The sequence below is a fragment of the Theropithecus gelada genome, chromosome 6 (assembly GCF_003255815.1).
Source record: "Theropithecus gelada isolate Dixy chromosome 6, Tgel_1.0, whole genome shotgun sequence".
Lineage (NCBI taxonomy): Eukaryota > Metazoa > Chordata > Mammalia > Primates > Cercopithecidae > Theropithecus > Theropithecus gelada.
The window spans coordinates 175,092,324-175,105,288 of record NC_037673.1 but is presented as its reverse complement, the minus strand read 5'-3'; the positions used below and the strand labels follow the sequence as shown (position 1 = coordinate 175,105,288).

Here is a 12,965-nt window from a genome sequence, read left to right as displayed (position 1 = left end):
AAAAAAGAACAGGATAACAGCCATGTTCAGGGAACAAGGGAGATAACCATTAGGTCTGACTGCCTGGGAGCCAGGCAGGACAGAGTCATGTTTCTCTTATTGCCGAAAACAGGTAAGAGAAATATTGCTGAATTCTTTCCCCAGTAAGGAATATTAATAATTAACAGCCCTGGGAAAAGAATGCATTCCCAGGGGGAGGCCTCTGAAATGGCCGCTCTGGGAGTGTCTGCCTTAGGCAGATGTAGATAGGGATGAAACATGCCCTAGTCTCCTGCAGCGCCCCCAGGCTTGCTACGATTAGGAAATTCCAGCCTGGCGAATTCTAGTCAGACCGGTTCTCTGCTCTTGAACCCTGTTTCCTGTTAAGATGTTTATCAATGACAATGCGTGCACAGTGGGACATGAAACTTCATCAGCAATTCTAGTTTCATCCTGGCCTTGTGACCTTGCCCTGGCATTTGCCTTGTGATATTTTATTGCCTTTGAAGCATGTGATCTCTGTGACCCACACCCTATTCGTACACTCCCTCCCCTTTGAAAATCGCTAATAAAAACTTGCTGGTTTTGCGGCTCAGGGGGCATCACAGAACCTGCCAACATGTGATGTCACTCCCGGACACCTGGCTTTAAAATTTCTCACTTTTGTACTCTTTCCCTTTATTTCTCAGACCGGCCGACACTTAGGTAAAATAGAAAAGAACCTATGTTGAAATATTGGGGGCTGGTTTCCCCGCTATCATGCCTATAATCCTAGCACTTTTGGAGGCTGAGGCGGGCAGACTGCCTGAGCTCAGACCAGCCTGGACAACACAGTGAAACCCTGCTCTACTAAAATGCAAAAAATTAGCCAGGTGTGGCAGTGTGCACCTGTAGTTCCAGCTACTCAGGAGGTTGAGGCAGGAGATTTGCTTGAACCCGGGAGGTGGAGGTTGCAGTGAGCCAAGATTGCGCCACTGCACTCCAGCCTGACTGCATCTTCCAAAAAAAAAAAAAAAGTGAAAACCTTTAGGTTCTAACCTGGTGGGGAAGCACGAAGGGGGTAAAGAAGTGGGAGATGAAAACACAGTATCAAAACATATGTGTTTGCTTCTGCTGCTTGCAGAAAACCCACCAGAATGACAATAAGCGATGAAAATGGCATAAATAAAATAATCTAGGGAACACGGAAAAAACTGCTGCACATACATACCAGAGAACCAGAAACAAGAAAAACGAAATATTCTCAAACAGATGAGTGAAGTTAGTGCATGCATTAGAAAGACTGCCATTTAAGAAGAACACTGAGAGAATGAGAAAGTGGCTCACAGAAATTTAAAAAATGATAGTACAAACAGATCTTTTTACAGAAGGACTGAAAGATAAGGTTTACAGAAATCTTTGTATCTCTTAGCACTCTCCCCTTCAAACAATGCCACGCAATCTCCTACCTCAGGGCCTTCGCACCTGCTGTTCCCTAGGTCCTCAATGTTGTCCTACATGGCCCATCACTTTCAGTATTGTTCAAAAGTCACATTAAAGGAGAGGCCCTTCCTGACCAACCTGTAAAATCACACTCCAGTTAACTAATGTAGTTTCCTTATGCTGCTTTATTTTTCCACACCACACCTATCACTGTGTTATATTCATTTCCTCCCTTCCTGCCTCCTTTCCTTTCCCTTCTGTCCCTCCCTCCCTTCCTTCTTCCTTTATTAGTTTATTGTCTCCTCTATGAGCATATAAGCTCTTCAAAAACACTTTGCCTGCTGTGCTTATTGCTGTAGTCCCAGTGCTAAGAACAGTACTCAATAGATACATGAATACATAGGTTATTTACATAAGGACAAATACAAATATCAATAGTAAGAAAATCCATAGAAATCTGTAATAAAAGTAACACTACTTTTCATTTTATAATAAAGAAATTATCATTCAACACAAAATAGTATCTAAAGCAGTACAATATGTAGCAAGGTCATAAAAAATGGATATATTTGGCCGGGCACAGTGGCTCACACCTGTAATCCCAGCACTTTGGGAGGCCGAGGCAGGCGGATCACAAGGTCAGGAGATTGAGACCATCCTGGCTAACACGGTGAAACCCCGTCTCTACTAAAAATACAAAAAAAATTAGCCAAGTGTGCTGGTGGGTGCCTATAGTCCCAGCTACTCGGGAGGCTGAGGCAGGAGAATGGCACGAACCCGGGAGGCAGAGCTTGCAGTGAGCTGAGATCACACCACTGCGCTCCAGCCCAGGCGACAGAGCAAGACTCTGTCTCAAAAAAAAAAAAAAAAAAAAAGGATATATCCTTTTACCCAGTGATTTCTCTCCTAGAATCCCATTCTTTAAAAAACTTATGGGAAACCAGCAGTGATGGTTATGGGCAAGGTTTTCCCTATAATTGTGTTCCTTTAATGATTTCTTTCATTCCTTTACCTTAGACAGCTTTATACTATCTAGAGATTAAATATTTGCCTATCTCTGTAATTTAAAAACATACATATAAAGAAATGATTGGGGCTGGGAACAGTGGCTCATGCCTGTAATCACAGCACTTTGGAAGGCCGAGACAGGCAGATCACGAGGTAAGGAGATCGAGACCATCCTGGCTAACAGCGTGGAACCCCGTCTCTACTAAAAATACAAAAAATTAGCCAGGTGTGGTGGCGGGCGCCTGTAGTCCCAGCTACTCAGGAGGCTGATGCAGCAGAAGGGCGTGAACCCGGGAGGCAGAGCTTGCAGTGAGCTGAGATTGTGCCACTGTACTCCAGCCTGGGTGACACAGCAAGAGTCCATCTCAAGAAAAAAAAAAAATACACGATTGGTACTTTTGCACATGGCAGAGAAGACAAAGATGTAAAATGCATTTTTTTTTTTTTTTTGGCAGAGAAAAGTCAGTAGTAACACCTAAAACAGAAACTTAAGTTGTGGTAAGGATTAGAAACCAGATAACAAAGATAAAGAAGCATTCAACATTTTGAGGTAAATGGCATTGAATGGGTAGTAATGCAGATTAGAATTCTGGGAATGAGAAAGAAAGTATATACAATGTAAGGCTGCTAGCAATGAAAACAAGGCTAACATCATTTTTCATGTTTTTAAATGAAGACTGTATAAAACTCTCACACAACGCAGAGGAAGAGAAATGTTAGTTTCCTTTGAAGGAGAAAAAGCTTACAAATGTTTACATGAATGAAGGAAAGGAAGCTATGCATATACGTTATGGCTGAGAGGAAACACTCATGAAAGAGAGTACAAGCCCAGAGAAGATGTGTAAAGACAGGGATTGTATTCAGAGTGCAGAGGAAGACAGAAGAGGACATAGGGGTTGCTAACATTTACCAAATGCTCAGTATGTTCCAGGCAGTGGGTAACTGCCATCAATGTAACAACTCATTTACTCCTCATAATCCACCACCTCCCTGCAAGATGACATAAGGGAGCCCTAGAGAAATGAGGCCCATCAGTAATGCGGGTGTCACCTGAGAACACACATCCAGCAGCTCTGGTCTCTCCAGAGACCCAACAATCTCTGAAGTGATTTTCCTCCAAGAGACACACTCATGTAACAAGTCTGTGCAGTCTGGCACTTACCTGGAAGGCCACCGTCAGGCAGTTCTGTTTTCATCAGGCTCAGTTCTTCTCGTTCCAGCTGGGAAGTCACACTGGGTTTGGAAAGGTGATTTCCTGCTTGAGAGGAAAGACATTAACTTTGGGTTCTGAACTGAGTCTAAAAACCAATCCTGGCACAGATCTGATCCTTTCTCCTTCATGGCTTCTGAAACAAGGAAGGTGTGGCTTATGAAGTTCCCCATTTTCCATTCTCTACAGAAAATTTCAGTCTTCCACCTTGAAAGAGAGGACACCAAGCAAACACCCTAAAACAATGCCTTATGATCAGGGATTTCGAGTCCAAATTCATAAATTTCAGAGGTCACACAGGATTGAGGGGGAAAGGTGTGAAGAGGTGGGTTTTGAGTTATAAGAAGTCCTTACCCGGTGAGAACAGGTTCCTGTAGTTCTCCAGCATCACCTCCCCATACACGGTCATCCTCTGAGAAGAATCTGCTTGAATCCACTCTTCCCAAGAGAAATCTATAGACACATCCTTGAAGGTCACTGACTCCTGAAACTAAAAATTCCTCCTCAATAAGGGATTATGCCAACAAAACCCTCTGAGGGAAGTGAAGAGCCCAGCAGCACTAAAAGGACAGGGCACGAAGATCTGTGTGAGAAAACATGCTGCCCTCCAAATGGAAGAACACGTCTGCAACGAACCATGAAATAACCAGAGACATGATATAAAAAGTGTTTTGGGAGGTAAGGACAGGAAGAGTAGGTGTAAGTGAGAAAAAGGGAAAGGCACGAAAGGCTGCTCTAGATTCCCGTGGGAGAGGAGGGAGTGGTGTTGTGATAACCTCCTATCCACCCCACTGGTGAAGGAGGGAATCCCTGCCCTAAATGGTACATGATGACCAAACACAGGACACTTGACACGGAACAGATGAGGTCGATAGCAATTTATCAGCCACATACAGTCACAGTCCAGCCCTTGTTCCTTTTGTTTCTTTCCTTTCTCTTTCTTATTTTTTTGAGACCAAGTCTTCTCTGTCGCCCAGGCTGGATGGAGTGCAGTGGCACATTCTCGGCTCACTGCAACCTCCCCTTCCTGGGTTCGAGAAATTCTTCTGCCTCAGCCTCTGAGTAGCTGGGATTACAAGTGCCCACCACGCCTGGCTAATTTTTGTATTTTTGGTAGAGATGGAGTTTCACCACGTTGGCCAGGCTGGTCTCAAACTCCTGACCTCAAGTGATCTGCCTGCCTCTGCCTCCCAAAGAGCTGGGATTACAGGAGTGAGCCACTGTGTCTGGCCAGATAAATTACTTAAAACTTTTTGTAAAGAAGATGAGAGACTATGGAAATAAGAATAGGTAATAGAAATAAAGCAATAGAAAAGGTTTTCATCATTTAAGGACAGAGAGCATTCTGATATGTAAATAAGGAAAAGGGAGAAAGTACAACTGACCCTTGAATACATGGGGGTTAGGGACACCAACCTCCCTCACAGTCTAAAATCCATGTATAACTTTTGACTCCCCCAAAACTTAACTCCTAATAGCCTGCTGTTGACTGGAAGCCTTACTAATAACGTAACAGTTATTTCACGTATACTCATTAAATGGAAGTGGATCATCACAAAGGTCTTTCTCTTCACATACAGAGGGCAGAGGAGGACGAAGAAGAGGAGAGGTTGGTCTTGCTGTCTCGGGTAGCAAAGGTACAGCAGGTGGCAGGAGAAGCAGGCACACTCATTGTAACTTTTATTGGAAGAAATCCACATCAATGTGGGCCTATGTAGTTCAAACTTGTGTTATTTCAGGGTCAACTGCAGTGGAGAGAGGAGGACTGAATACGAGAGAGAGAGGGCACATCGATTTCCAAGAAATTTGTGTACTTCATATCCAAGACTAGGAACTCCAGAAAAAGTGTCAACACTCAGGCACAGAGTTCATTGTCCTTCCTCCCTCCCTCCCTTCCTTTCTTATTATTTTCTCCCTAATTTTTATTTAATCAATATTTCAAAGTCACAAAAATATATAAAAAATCACTGACAAGTATTTTCAGGAAAAGTGCAGAATTTTCATTTTATCCAAGGAGAAAGGGAACTAAGAAAATCATCAGATGTTCAACAAATGTAAAGAAAGGAGAATAAAGGAAATAAGATCACATAATAAGCATAAATAACCAGAAAAATACTTAACACACGTATAGTGACAAACATCGATGGTTCACTTTCCCTATTAAAAGGCAAAAACTTGGCAGATGAAGAGGAGGCGGTGGCAGTGGTGGAAGAAAAGGCAGCAGCGGCGGGGGTAAGGAGCCTGGAAACCCCAGTGGGAATGGTAGGTGGTTTGGACCCACCAGGCCACTGTTGTTTCCAGAAAGGGTTCGACTGGAGGAACCTCTGGAGCAGCTGTTGGCTGGCTCCTCTGACTGATGGCATGTTGAGGTACATGGGCCAGCGGAAGCGAGGTATCCGATCCAGAGGGGGCCACTCTAGAGGCCAGGCCACCAGCACCATGGGCCAGTGTGTAACCAAGCTTAAGAATCCCTCATCCACCCTGGGCAGCAAGAATGCAGACCATGACCCCAGCAACGAGTCACACAGTAGCTGGGTGCAGGCCACTGTGAGGAGCAAGTACCACTCTGTGGCAAGCCAAGTGGAGACAGCCTCGTCAACAGGACCAACAAGGCCGAGGCTGCCACTGAGGCCTGCCAGCTGCTGACATCCCGGGAGTCCTCGGGAGATGCTGGGAGGGAGTCCAAGTCCAATGTTGAGGAGTCTTCCTTGCAGGGGTTGGAAGAACTGTTCAGGTGCTACAAGGATGAGCGGGAAGATGCAATTTTGGAGGAAGGCATGGAGCGCTTTTGCAATGACCTATGTGTCGACCCCACAGAATTTTGAGTGCTGCTCTTGGCTTGGAAGTTCCAGGCTGCAACCATGTGCAAATTCACCAGAAAGGAGTTTTTTGATGGCTGCAAAGCATTAAGCGCAGACAGCAGTGACAGAATCTGTGCACGGTTCCCTAGCCTCTTAACAGAAGCCAAACTAGAGGATAAAGTCAAGGATCTCTACCAGTTTACATTTCAGTTTGGCCTGGACTCTGAAGAAGGGCAGTGGTCACTGGCAATGGCAAATAACCATTGTCCTGTGGAAACTAGTCTCTACCCAGAACAATTCTCTGGTATTGGACCAATGGCTAAACTTCCTAACAGAGAACCCCTTGAGGATCAAGGCCATCTCCTGGGACAGTTGGAACATGTTCCTTAACTTCACTCAGGTGATTGGCCCTGACCTCAGCAACAACCACAGTGAAGATGAGGCCTGGCCAAGTCTCTTTGACACCTTTGTGGAGTGGGAAATGGAGCAAAGGAAAAGAGAAAAGGAAGGGAGAGGTGCACTCAGCTCAGGGCCCAAGGGCTTGTGTCCTGAGGAGCAGACTTAGTGGCTCTGTCCCAGGCACAGCAGCAAGGATCTGCCTGCTGCCCTGTGGCCGAGAAATTGAACCTTTTAGGAAAGTACTGAAGATCTGGATATTTTCTACTTTACACCTCTGTTGGAGTGATCAGACTCAACCCCAGGCCGTGGGGCCTACGAAGTCTGGTGAAGTCAAAGGAATGAGAAAAGACAAGAGTAAAAGTGGGACCGGGGGCCAACACCAGTATGGAGGCTGCGAAGGCCCCGAGCTCTGGAAGCCGGCACTATTTACTGGAGATCAAACAAAGCAGGTGGTGAGGACGTAGGGGTTGGAAGAAAGTCGTTTATCAAGCACGTGATCTACAGCTGAGACAGTTTAGCATTTTCTTTGTAGCATATGGAACATGTTCTGCTACTTGAGATAATGGGAAACATGTTCTTCTAGTTTAAGATACAATTGATCTATGAGCCTGGGAGTGCTAGAAGCAAGGAGCCAGCAAGTCTAGACACATTCCAGAGGCCACAAGGGGTTTTACGCTGAGCCCTGGATTCCATCCAAGCCACGAGGGGTTTTATGCCCTGGGCTTAGATTATGGTGCGGCAGGGCAGCCTTCCACCCTTTAGTACAGAGCTTGGTGTTCCAAAGGCCACAAGGGGTTTTAGACCCTGGACCCAGTACATGTTCCAAGACTCTTTTACACTGTGTCAGACATGCAAGCCCTGCCTCAGCGTTTTTTCCCAACAGTCAGCTTTTCTCCCAACACACCTTTCTCTGCCTTGTATCTGAAAGGGCTCTAAAATGCTGTATCGTGTTTTAGGCACTTTCTTCATTTTTTGGTTATTTTGATTATTTCTTTTTTGGGGGGAATCTCCCAAAGTATTTGAACCTGCCTACATGTTATCTTTTTTTGAAGCCTTCAGATAGAATAAGCCTGCCATTTCTTGCACAAATTAGACTTTTTTTTTGGTAGGGGAGGGCATAGAGCAGGGAGAGGGGATGGGACCGTTAGGGTGAATTAACATTATAAAATGATACAGTGCCAGATCTCAGCTTTGCATATTGTTTCTCAGGGCAGGTCTGTACTGTGTGTAGTGCTATTTACATGGTTGAAATTAGGTTGCAATAAAAAATTTTTTTTTTTGAGACAGAGTCTTGCTCTGTTGCCCAGGATAGAGTGCAGTGGCGTGATCTTGGCTCACTGCAAGCTCCGCCTCCCAGGTTCATGCCATCCTTCTGCCTCAGCCTCCCGAGTAGCTGGGACTACAGGCGCCTACCACCACGCCTAGATAATTTTTTGTATTTTTAGTAGAGACGAAGTTTCACCATGTTAGTCATGATGGTCTCGATCTCCTGACCTCATGATCCGCCCGCCTTGGCCTCCCAAAGTGCTGGGATTACAGACGTGAGCCACCGCCCCCAGCCAGTAATAATTATTTTTAAATATCTACACAGATTTGAATAGGAGTGTTAACTGTTAATCACATTGCATTAATTTCCAGGCGATTTAGAGCTCTTGGAGAGCCAAGGCCAGCCAAAAGCATTTGTAGTCTGGTGACAACCCCCTTTTAAGCTAATCTATGCAGAACTCTGATTTCCCTCACTTCTTGCTCATTCCTTCTTTGACCGATTGCATTTCATGTTGACTTTATCCATCAACATGCTGCACCTGTCAGTCAAAGGAGCATTTTTTAAGAACACATACTGAGAACCACTCAAGCATTGAATGCAGAGAAAGCAGTGCTACCTCAGTTTTGCTGGAAGTAGACTTCTTTGATAGTTTTCTTTCTTTAATGAAGTTTCTGTATTTTCATGTTGTAAGTGGAAATACTTTTTTGGTTTGTTTCATTTGCCTTGGAGCCAAAGTTTCTGTTCCTGGTGGTCGAGAACTGCCTGCCGGCCAATGACTTGAAGGAAAACTGTGGTATGGAGCTCTGCTTGAATTTATATTTATTTATTTTTTTCTTTGAATATCATCAGCTTACTTGTCTGGCAAGGACAGAAGCCTGGGGTTGGCCTGAACTCTGCCAAACAAATATCAAAGTATATTTAAGAGTTAAATTTGTGCCCTTTCCCTTCTTGCTGCATCCATGTTCTCACTTAACCCCCAGGAGTTACTGATTATCTCTTTGTTAAAGTCAGGCTCATTTGGGGTAATGTGATGACTGTTTAGGTTTACATGACCCTCGTCTCCTTTCCCTACCCCCAAATATGTATATATACATATATAAAATATGTATATGTTTTAACTGTATAAAATATATATGTACACATATATGTATCTATATTCCTTTGTTTCTTTGCCTGCTTATACTGGCCATAAAAGAGGGAGCTGCCTTCAATGTATAAAATATAAGAAGAGTGCCAGGGAATGCCATAATGGAGGCTTTTGGATTTGAATTTGGACCACTTTCACTAAAGAGAACATGAGCGTGCTCAGTCGTTTCCTCACAAGACGGCCCAGTTCCCCAGACTTCTCCACATGCTCGCTCCGTAAGGCCAGCTTTGGCCAGACTGCCCCAGGGGCTTGAGGAGCTGACTCTGGTCCTACCTGGTTTCAGTTAGAGGGTCCTCCTGTTATTTTTCCATTTAAAAAGTATGTCCTCAGAAAACTTTACTGGAAGGATGAGTGGCAGGAACTTGTATAGTTCAGCTTCCAACACTTTGGAACAGATTAAAAAGGTAATATTTTAAATAAAAACTTAAAAAAAAAAAAAAGACAGAAACTCAGCTGGGCATGGTGGCTCACGCCTGTAATCCCAGCACTTGGGAGGCTGAGGTGGGCAGATTGCTTGAGGTCAGGAGTTCAAGACCAGCTTGGCCAACATGGTGAAACCCCGTCGCTACTAAAAATACAAAAAAATTAGGCAGACATGGTGGCATGCACCTGTAGTCCCAGCTACTTGGGAGGCTGAGACTGGAAAATCGCTTGAACCTGGGAGGCAGAGGTTGCAGTGAGCCAAGATTGCGCCACTGCACTCCAGCCTGGGTGACAGAGCAACACTCTGTCTCAAAAAAAAAAAAAAAAAAAAAAGACAAAAACTCTAAAATTGATTTAAAATCCAGCTGTATGGTACCTACAAAAGATATATGTAAAACAGAAACCAAAAATCTTAAAATTTCAAAAGAGGAGGGCAGAGACAGGATATGGCAGACAAATGCAAATATAAATAAAGCAGCAAGAATAACATATATCAGATAAGGGAGAATATACGTGAAAACAAGAATAAGCCTCTTTTTGGTGAAAGAAGGCATCAAATCAGAAATATAAGATTCCCCTTCCAAAAATAATCCACTTTTTTTCTATAAATTACCTTGTTAGCTGAATACAGTAGGCAAAATAAAAGTCCAAATCCTGGTTGTTATGTGAGGATCTTCCTTGCTTCCCTAAACTCTCACCACCTTAAGTGCTGGCTCTGTGCCCAGCATACACAGAGCTTCTACTGTAAAATGCACTGCAGATCCCTGTGCCAGCTGTGGGCTAGTAAAGTGCTGATTTAGGTAACTACAAAAGGCACCTTGAAAGGTGAACATGGCCGGACGTGGTGGCTCACACCTGTAATACCAGCACTTTGGGAGGCCAAGGCAGGTGGTGGATGGCTTGAGTTCAGGAGTTTGAGACCAGCCTGGGTAACATGACAAAATCCTGTCTCTATAAAAAAGAGAAAAATTAGCTGGGTGTGGCGGCGTGCACCTGTGGTCCCAGCTATTTGAGAGGCTGAGGTGGGAACATGACTTGAGCTCAGGAGGCGGAGGTTGCAGTGGGCTGAGATCACACCACTGTAATCCAGTCTGGGCAATAGACCCAGGCCTTGTCTCCAAAAAAAAAAAAAAGTGAACACGAAACTTAGTAGTACCATACATTTGTCATCAATCCCTTAAGATGTTTTGTTCCTTTCCTCTTTTCTATTTAGTATGAGTCATTTTCCCCCTAGCACTACATTCAGTACAGGATAACTCATGGTGTTTAAGGAGCTTCGTGGGTTTATCTTACTCATACAGAGGTTTTCTTAAACCTAAAGATACTGTTATTGTTTGAAAAAACTGCGTATCAAATAGAATAAGGACATTATAAATGATGAAAGTATAATTTATAAAGCAAATATGATAGTGATGAAGTTTTAGGCAGCAAAATGTCTTCAGATACAATACTCAGCAATCTAAATTTTTTTCTTTACAAAATCACAATCATATTTAAACCCAATTACAACAGCAAAAAAAATGAAACACCTAAGAATACATTTAAGAGAAATATGCAAGACCTTCATGATCGGTCTGTAGAGTGAACAAAGGCCATAATGAAAGATCTGAATAGAATAAAGTATCATTTTTTTTAACTTAATATGAAGAATGAACATCGTAAAGATGGCAATCTTCCTCAAATTGACTTACACACTTTGAAATTCAAATCAGAACTGCATAATTTTACTTTTTTACTATTACTGTTGGAACTTGATAATAAAATTTTACTAGAAGGATAAACATTATGAGAACAGTAACGAAACTTTTGAAAAGAAAAATGAGGTGAGAGTTGCTTTACAAAATAACAAAATGGGCCCGGCACGGTGGCTCACGCCTGTAATCCCAGCACTTTGGGAGGCTGAGGCAGGCACATCACGAGGTCAGGAGTTCGAGACCAGCCTGGCCAGCATGGTGAAACCCTGTCTCTACTAAAAATACAAAAAATTAGCCAGTCGTGGTGGCACATGCCTATAGTCCCAGCTACTCAGGAGGCTGAGGCAAGAGAATTCCTTGAACCTGGCAGGCGGAGGGTGCAGTGAGCCAAGATCACTTGCACTCCAGCCTGGTGACAGCTCAAAAAAAAAAAAAAAAAAAGATTTCTGAGACAACAAATAAAATAGTGAAGTATTACAACAGAAATAAAATGGAATAGAATCCAGAAAACCAAACTTATATATATAAATTTTTAAAATAAACATATATAAGTAAACTATATATAATATAAACTCTCATATAAATGTCATATATATGTGACAATTTGGCATATTTTAAAGGTTCCATTTCAAGTCCATGGAGAGTGAGCAGATTATTTCAGTAGATAACATCAGCTCCAGTGCCATCTCCTGAGAGGGGCCACTCCTCTGCTGAGCTAAAACAGCCCTGAGTGACACTCTACCATGTTGTCCTGCTGTCCTCATCACAGCACCTAACACTATCCTCAACAATATTTCCTCTTTATTGTCTGTATCCCCTATGGAAAATAAGAGCTCAGAGAAGGAGACTTTGCCCCTCTTATTCACTGCAATATTCCCAGTATCCAGAACACAGCACACCACATGGCAGAGTGGCGCTAAATATGTTTAACGAGTGGATGGATGGATGAAATGCTTCACCACATCACGTTAAATGAAGTTAGATCCCTACTTCACATCACAGACAATACATTCCAGATAGCTCAAGGATGTAAATTTAAAATTATAAAACTAATAGAAAACATTGAAAAATATTTATATTACCTTGGGGTACAGAAATCTTTTCTTTTTTTTTTTTTTTTTTTTTTTCAGATGGAGTCTCACTCTATTGCCAGGCTGGAGTGCAGTGGCACAATCTTGGCTCACAACAACTTCCACCTCCTGGGTTCAACTGATTCTGCTGCCTCAGCCTCCCGAGTAGCTGGGACTACAGGCACGTGCCACCACGCCCAGCTAATTTTTGTATTTTTGTATTTTATTTTTGTAATTTTGTATTTTTAGTAGAGATGGGGTTTCACCATGTTGGCCAGGATGGTCTTGATCTCTTGACCTCGTGATTCACCTACCTTGGCCCCAGAGGGTTGGGATTACAGGCGTCAGCCACCGCGCCCGGCTCCTTTTCATAGCATGATCCCAAAGCCAAACAAAGAGAAAGGAAATTTAACTGCATAAAACTTCAAAACTTATTGTAACAAAAGATATTATAAACAAATTTAAAAGAAAAATGATGGAGAATATGGGCAACATATAGCAAAGGAATACTATCCACTTTATAGAAAATACCTCTTTTACATGTA

The 12,965-nt window shown here is 43.1% G+C and overlaps 1 protein-coding gene and 1 pseudogene across 3 annotated transcripts in view; one reads left to right on the top strand and one right to left on the bottom strand.

The window, feature by feature from the left end:
• The window catches only part of ZFP2 (ZFP2 zinc finger protein), a 36,490-nt gene that overhangs the window by 15,992 nt on the left and 7,533 nt on the right, over positions 1 to 12,965 (bottom strand). Inside the window, exons 2-3 of one of the 3 annotated variants that reach the window (XM_025388295.1) lie at positions 3,974 to 4,109; positions 3,572 to 3,664 (exon numbers count right to left, since the gene is read on the bottom strand). The gene's annotated coding sequence lies outside the window, so the exon portion shown is untranslated. Of the gene's footprint in view, positions 1 to 3,571; positions 3,668 to 3,973; positions 4,110 to 12,965 lie in introns of all 3 variants that reach the window. The other 2 variants (XM_025388296.1, XM_025388297.1) reach the window with 2 other exon arrangements.
• Positions 6,059 to 6,985, top strand: LOC112626323 (annotated as a pseudogene).